A 6,629-nucleotide genomic window follows, 5' to 3' on the forward strand; every position below is an offset into this window, starting at 1 on the left:
GTTGATTGTCATAGTGTTATTCTTCCGACGTATTTTTTGATCTGTATGTTCCCTATATACATTCCACAACTCACTATATTGATACCAAAAATCGGACTTGATTATTTACAGCGTCCAATAATACCCGATCAGTCTATAATGAAATTCTATACTTACTGTATTTGAACCTGAGTTATTTTGGCAGACAGTGCTTGCGGTAGCAGGGGCCACATGGCCGGGCCCCCCCAGGTTTTGTGCCCAGTGTTCTTGAAACACAATCTGTTGGATGGGTGGAGTGTTCATGACTGTGGGTGATGTAATCCCACCGATAAAGCAAGCGGGCGCGATGCCTGATAGAGTCGGTCAGTCATGCTCATCTTGTGTGTGTGTGTGTGTGTGTGTGTGTGTGTGTGTGTGTGTGTGTGTGTGTGTGTGTGTGTGTGTGTGTGTGTGTGTGTGTGTGTGTGTGTGTGTGTGTGTGTGTGTGTGTGTGTGTGTGTGCGCGCGTGTGCGTGTGCGTGCGTGTGTGTGTGTGTGTGCATTTGGGTGTGTGTGGGTGTGTGTCTGTGAGTGTGTTCGCCAACTGCCTCTGAGGGGGTATTTTTTATATTGTGTGAGTCATATGTGTGGATGCGATATTTGGCGGAGTGTGTGTGATTACAACACAAATTATACTAATCATCGTAAATAAATGAAAAGATTGTGTGACTGAGGACTGATGTCAGCAGCTTAGGCTGTTTTTTGTTGACTAGCTGGTATGTGTGGATGTTTGAAGAGACTGGAGCCTAAGGAGGAGGTAGGGAGGGGTGGTGGGTAGATGCTACTGTAGTCATGCATTCATGCATTCATGAGTCACTGAATACTATCTGTCCATCTGTCGGTTATGGCCCCAGTGCCGTGCAATTGTGTTGTATTCAAAAGGAACACAGCGCAATAACTTCCCTTGGCCCGGTACCCTGATCACTGAAACCGGTCGTTTTGTGATACTTACATTATCATTTTCCCATGACTTTTCTGTGGCAAAAAAAACCTATATATTTTGAAAAGATTCAAACAACTGCGCTCTGCAGTGACATCATGGACAGTTACGTTGGAGCCAGAGTTGAGCACGATGTAGGCCTATGTGCATGTATGACCTGCCCGTTATATCAGTAGAAGTATCAAACAGATTCCACCATCTCTTTATTGAACCATGTGCACCAGAAACATTACATATGTGATGTGTCAAAGTACCCTGGAGCACAAGCGCGAGTAGGTGATGGAATCTGGTTGAAGCCTTAATTACTTCAAGATGCAGTAACACACTTCACTTCGTTTCCATTACCAAGATGGAGTCATGTCTTTCTGTTCATGAGGAGGCAAAGCAGTATCTCTTTAAATTCAAAATAGTCTTGGCATTTCCGGAATAGTCCCTTCTCTTTTTTTGTTGAAATATGGGAGTTGTCTTCGTGTTGTGTCGGTCATTTCCTTCAGTCTCTGGACAAGGGGCTTTCTGAATCCACACTAAATGGGCGTCATTGTTCTGAATAGTTCCATGTGTGCAAAGAACGCTTGTCTAAACACAAAGCCGCATCAGCCACAACGTATTCTGAAACTGTGTCTTATGAGTGTCTCCCATGTTGGGTCAACCTGTCTCCCTTGATAGTATTTTGACTATGGCTCAGGCCTATATCTGTATTGGTACCAACTCACTTATAGATAGATAGATCATTAAACGTCTCTGCAAAAGATATGTAACCATTTAAATATAAAAGCTGTCGTATCCCAACGAGCAAGTCAATGTTCATCTAAATCCGATGTTTATTTGGACTTCAGAATCCCACTTTAAATAGTCCAGTGTTTGTAATGTCTCGCTGCAAACTCCTAAACTGGTATGTGAGTCACTGCGGGCTGTGATTAAAATCCACAATCGTATGTAAATGTTGTAATTGGAGGGGCTAGGCAACTCTATCCCGCGAGGTAGGACATGCCACCGGACTTGTTCTGCTACCTTTCGGAGACAATAAGCCTTCCTTTTTCCTGCGTCGAAACAGATAGGTTACAACTGCTTCTACGCACACCTGATGAACCCAAACAAACACATGGAGCTGCAAAAGAATGCCAAGCATCTTTCCTTACAGTCAATAGGTGAGAAAACCTTCACGACGGTTGTGTTTTTTGTTCACCATGAAACAGGAGTGGAGGTTTTAACTCCTTAACTCATTAGCCCTTGAAATAACACGTTTGTGCAATTGCATGTGTGTGTGTGTGTGTGTGTGTGTGTGTGTGTGTGTGTGTGTGTGTGTGTGTGTGTGTGTGTGTGTGTGTGTGTGTGTGTGAGAGTGGGCGGGCATGACATTCCAAGCGTGAATAGTATTGTTTACATTACTGGGGGTGTCCTTTTAAGAACTCCTGCTGAATAGCAAATAATTAATCCTTAAATACAGGAGCAGGAGAGCGTAGTGCTTAGGTGAGGGCATTCGGCGGCCCATCTGAAGCGGACCGGGTTTGAACTTCAATGTCAGCGGGTCCATCCTTGAAAATCCTTGAAAGCATATGCAAATTCAATAAATTGGAATGCTAAAATATCCCACCTAGGTTAAGGCCCACATGCACCTATGTCTTGTTTTACTTGACAATGCAACCGTAACACGGAAGCACAGTTGTCACTTACTGAGGTCGGATTGTGGCCACCATGGAGGAATCCCACCCAAGGTGAAAACGCTGCTGACTAGGAGGGTGGACCTCGACATCATCCGAGCGGTTGCATGCTTATAGCGTAGTTATTCCTTTTTTATCCCATTTAAATGGGCATCCCTTCCCTGGTGTTCTGCAACTGGCATACAGGTTAAATTCACAAATTCCTGTTTAATGCAGTAGCTGTAACTAACCGCCAAATGTCCCTTGTATCTATCTCGCTTGTTGGCATCCTCTTGTCGTTTAAACTTGTGTTCTTGTGTAAACAGCATTGTTCATGTAGGATGTGTAAAACCCATTTGTCTGGCTTGGTTTGTGTGTACAAGAAAACCGCCAAGTAGTTACATCAAAGCGAGAACGGTTTCTCTGCTGTCATCGAACCCTGGGCAAGGCTCCCGCATAGCCATGTCGGCTTCAAATTCACCGGCGTAGTCGGAGGGGTCCACACGCGCCAGTCTCACTCTGTAGTAGAGAGGGGATGAGGGAATTAGGTCTGGGTGAAGGGGGGGCTGTCAGTGGTGACTGGGTGGTGTCAGTGGTGGTAGTGATGTTAATACCGTCCTACATTAGCACCAGCAGTAGTCACTGCTTCAGGTCCAGAATGGGACCGGCGGTGCTCGGCCTCTGATCAAAGCAGTTTGATCCGCAATCAGTCACCACCCCCATCCGCCGTGTGCCGGAGCTCCCCCCATTTATCAAGTGCCGGCAGGAATCAGGGAGGGGAAACAAACTCTCTGTTTCGAGGAGATTTCTTGCTGTGCTTTAGAACAGTTGCCGCTGCACAAGCAAACAAGATGAATGAGTGTAATGAGTGTTTTAATGGTCGATTATTCTGAAGGGATAATGTTTTATAGCAGGTTTTATTTTCCAGTTCGAGCGGGGTGTTTTCTTATCTGGGTTGTTTGACGTTATAACACTAATAAACAGTTCTTTATAGTTTGCCGGATTTCCTGAGGGAAAGGTCAAAGGTGTGTTAAGAATGCAAGCCAACAGCCGATGGTTGCTAATATTAGTGACGGTAATTAAAGAAGGAATCCAGAACTAATGAGCCTTGGAAAAATTGGGCCATAATGTGTCTGTGTGCCAACAAAACATGTGTAAACCATAATAACAAAGTGGATGGAACCTGGGTGAGCCCTCAGTTTCAGCAGAGGTAGAGAACGACCTAGGTCAATATCAATCAGTTGCACTTGAAGAAAAGGCTCTCTGATCCGGTGTCTGGGCCGGGTTACCGCGGAATAACCTCGTAGTTCAAGGCTGTGGGAATGTTGTGTGTGCATTCCCAGAAGCCTCGGCAGTCGCTGGAGTCGCAACACTTGTTGAACTTTGATCTTCCTCTTTTAAACGTTGTGAGCCCTGCAGGGGCATGGCTACGTCTCTAACCCAATAAAGCCAAGCCAGCGGCGTGGGAGAATCCAATACCTGAGTCAAGTTTCTTTACCGGCTCCTTTTATGACTCCAACCCCCCCGAAAAAATGTATGGCCAAGTCCAACCACACATCTCAAACTATGAACAATATAACCAGAGTTTTATATAGAACATTATATTATTGTGGTTATTGTCATTATAACTACTGTTGCTAATTGCTATAAAAAATAAGCATATGGGTTAATGAGCACACAGGGTAGATGTTTATCCTCAGTGTCACGTCAAAGCACCAATTCTAGTAACACCCGCCCTGTCATAGTAGCCTGGGGCTGTGGGAGTTTAGTTTTAAATAGAATAACCTACGCACACACAGACCCACACACACACACACACACACACACACACACACACACACACACACACACACACACACACACACACACACACACACACACACACACACACACACACACACACACACACACACACACTCACTCTCTCTCTCTTACGCTTTCATACACACACTGCTATCTTTGGCAAAACAAAGTCGTCATGCCCAGGGCTGTTTTAACTCATTGTTCAAACCTAGCTTGCCGATCCTAGCAAGCGCCTAGAGTGGGCTGTCGCTCTGACTGGATGGAGCTGTAATAGGAAGTAGCTAGCCTGGACAGTTTCAGCCATCCTCCCTCGCCTGCTGCATACCACGAGCCAAACTCACTCTGACATCTTTTCCCAGAAACGTGGGTGGGAGTGTGCTCTGGACTCCTCCAGTGACCTGCCCCGTTTAGTGGCTTTTTTATTTTGGAAGAGGTGAACTTGAGACGACACGACACTGGGCAGTGGGAGTTTAGGAGGAGAATATATTGTGAGTAGTTATACTTGAACATGACACACTCGTCTGCAGCTTCGTTTCCAGGTATTGAAGAACGACCCCCAAAATATATATTTTTAAAATAGATATCGCCTGCTATAGCATTATTTATACCACGGATTTCACGGCCGATGTTGTGCAGACTCGGGGAGAGAGGGGGTGGTCATAGGGTTCTGCTGACTAAAGTGTATTACTTTTGGTGTTGAAATAGCCATGTCAGAAGATCACTCATCTGGTAAACTTCCCTTCGCCTTCCCTCGCTTCTCTGAAAATTGGTCACTTGATCAAAATAGTCACACTTATTTCAACAGAAAAATACGTTCATCTCTTCGACAGCTCTGCCACTGTTTGATTCTTTATTTGATGAAACGGGGCTTGTGGCGGCAAACGTGTTGCAGCACCTGACCTGATCTTGTTTTGGTGCTTTCGTGGCATGTCGGCCTCTCCTGTCTTACCAGCTGTAGTAATACGGGTTGCCGCTTCTCCTCGCACACTTTCTGCCAAGCTTTTCCCTTTCCACTTGGAAGCGGACCGTTCTTTGTGATGCCGGGTTTCCAGGAAAAGGATGATGTAAACGCGGCCCATCACTGCCAACCCCATCGCTCACGCCCAGAAAACATTGAGCCCAAAAGACTGCTCTCCGGCGATGTTGAAGAGATAACGGTGAAGTAAGACTTGCCACCCCCCCCCCTTTGCCAGGAGTTAAAGTAGCTGTCGCTCAAGGGATTTGACACGCTGCCAAATCGTTGACTCAGTAATTCAGTAGAAGTTATATGTCTTAGTTTGAATTGTTTATGGAAAACATTATTAGATTTGGAGAGTCTCATGTTGAGTTAAAAATAGCATGGAGTAGAGAAGAGTCCTTCTCCCATCCACCCCTCCCTCCCCGCACTGGTCTTGCGGATGTCCCAAGGGTGCTGGCCCCCCCCAGCCCCATTTTCCCCCTAGCTTTCCTGTCTCTTTGATGGGAGCTTCATTCACCCTCCTCCTTCCTCGTCTCTCTCTCTCTCTCTCTCTCTCTCTCTCTCTCTCTCTCTCTCTCTCTCTCTCTCTCTCTCTCTCTCTGTCTCTGTCTCTGTCTCTGTCTCTCCTCTCTCTCTCTCTCTCTCTCTCTCTCTCTCTGTCTGTGTCTCTGTCTCTGTCTGTGTCTCTGTCTCTCTCTCTCTCTCTCTCTCTCTCTCTCTCTCTCTCTCTCTCTCTGTCTCTGTCTCTGTCTCTCTCTCTCTCTCTCTGTCTCTGTCTCTGTCTCTCTCTCTCTCTCTCTCTCTCTCTCTCTCTCTCTCTCTCTCTGTCTCTGTCTCTCTCTCTCTCTCTCTCTCTCTCTCTCTCTCTCTCTCTCTCTCTCTCTCTCTCTCTCTCTCTCTCTCTCTCTCTCTCTCTCTCTCTCTCTCGTTTGCCTTGTTTCCTGACAGCCCAGCCCATGAGAAGCAGGCCTCAGTGCTCCCCAAGGTCTCCTGTCCCTCCCTATAACCTAGCCTGACCCAGTGTCAGATATCGGTGTATGGATTATTGGACAATGCATTCGATTGCATTGATGATAGTTGCATTTAAAGGCTCTGTAATGGGAGCTAGAGGCACTCGGCAGCTCAGAGAATCTGGGACTGTGATGTTGTGGAAGCTAGCGGTATAATCTTCATGCCCGCAGGCGTAAATCTGTGTGTGTTTGCGTCAGTGATGGGAATGCTTTGACAGTTATTTTTGGGAAAAGCACATCAAGTAGCACCATGTTTCTTT

The 6,629-nt window shown here is 46.1% G+C and overlaps 1 protein-coding gene across 5 annotated transcripts in view; it reads left to right on the plus strand.

The window, feature by feature from the left end:
- Positions 1–6,629, plus strand: part of rhbdf1a (rhomboid 5 homolog 1a (Drosophila)) — a 32,421-nt gene that overhangs the window by 1,221 nt on the left and 24,571 nt on the right. The window contains exon 1 of one of the 5 annotated variants that reach the window (XM_060037786.1): positions 3,192–4,889. The exons of the other annotated variants lie outside the window; for them this stretch is intronic. The gene's annotated coding sequence lies outside the window, so the exon portion shown is untranslated. Of the gene's footprint in view, positions 1–3,191; positions 4,890–6,629 lie in introns of those variants that run through there. 5 annotated transcript variants of the gene reach the window in all.

This window comes from Gadus macrocephalus, chromosome 2 (assembly GCF_031168955.1).
Source record: "Gadus macrocephalus chromosome 2, ASM3116895v1".
Lineage (NCBI taxonomy): Eukaryota > Metazoa > Chordata > Actinopteri > Gadiformes > Gadidae > Gadus > Gadus macrocephalus.